The sequence below is a fragment of the Dioscorea cayenensis genome, unplaced genomic scaffold, assembly GCF_009730915.1.
Source record: "Dioscorea cayenensis subsp. rotundata cultivar TDr96_F1 unplaced genomic scaffold, TDr96_F1_v2_PseudoChromosome.rev07_lg8_w22 25.fasta BLBR01001366.1, whole genome shotgun sequence".
Classification (NCBI taxonomy): domain Eukaryota; kingdom Viridiplantae; phylum Streptophyta; class Magnoliopsida; order Dioscoreales; family Dioscoreaceae; genus Dioscorea; species Dioscorea cayenensis.
This window is the reverse complement of record NW_024087757.1, coordinates 11,373-12,183: the sequence shown is the minus strand read 5'-3', so window position 1 is coordinate 12,183 and position 811 is coordinate 11,373. Positions and strand designations below refer to the sequence as shown.

Genomic DNA, 811 nt, shown 5'->3' with positions numbered 1-811 from the left:
GAATGAATGAGTGACCGGTATGGTGAATAGAAAAACTTGCACCATTTGCTACTTGCACTTACTCCTTCCCTTGGTATTTTTCTCGCACTGAGAGGCGCTCAAGATCTCCAGTAATGTGATCAGTTGCTCCTGTATCAGTATACCAAGTTGCATCGACGAAATAGGATGGAGTTTGTACCAGTGCTGCCACATGATCATTTGCCTTGTATACTTGATCAAACCTATGATAACACTTTAGAGCAGTATGCCCAAGCTTGCCACAAACCTGACATGTTGGATGATTGCCAGATGATTGTTGTACTCCTGAAGTATTACCAAAGGTGATGTTCCTGCCACTGCCGCGTCCTCCCTTGCCACCATGAGAAGAAAATTTTCCTCCACGTCCACCACTGCGAACAATCAAGTTCCCAGATGGATCAGAAATCTGCAGAGTATTGCTTTGTTGTTCCTTTCTCATCTCAAAACTTAGCATGTGGGCATAGAGATCAGTGAGAGACACTGGTTCAGCTCGGGTTGTGATGGAGGTGACCAGTGAATCATAGTTCGGTCCCTGTCTGGCCAACATGTATGTAGCAACTTCTTCATCCTGCAGATGGTGCCCTATAGAAGCCATAGTATCAGCTAGTTTCTTTACCTTGTTGAAGTATTCACTCATTGATGAGTTATTCTTCTTGATATTTGCCAATTGAACCCGGATCTGCATCGTTCGGGCCCTGGAATCAGATATAAACATACAGTTTCCGGTGAAATCCAAACATCTCGAGAGGTCGTGAAGAAGAGAACATGACCGAGCACTCCTTCTGACAGAGAG

At 44.6% G+C, this 811-nt stretch overlaps 1 non-coding gene across 1 annotated transcript; it reads right to left on the bottom strand.

Annotated features, from left to right (window-relative positions):
- Positions 1 to 456: 456 nt before the first annotated feature.
- On the bottom strand, positions 457 to 595 carry LOC120256269. Its single transcript, XR_005535250.1, has one exon. It is a non-coding gene; the product is annotated as a small nucleolar RNA Z247 (small nucleolar RNA).
- Between the last annotated feature and the right edge of the window lie 216 nt (positions 596 to 811).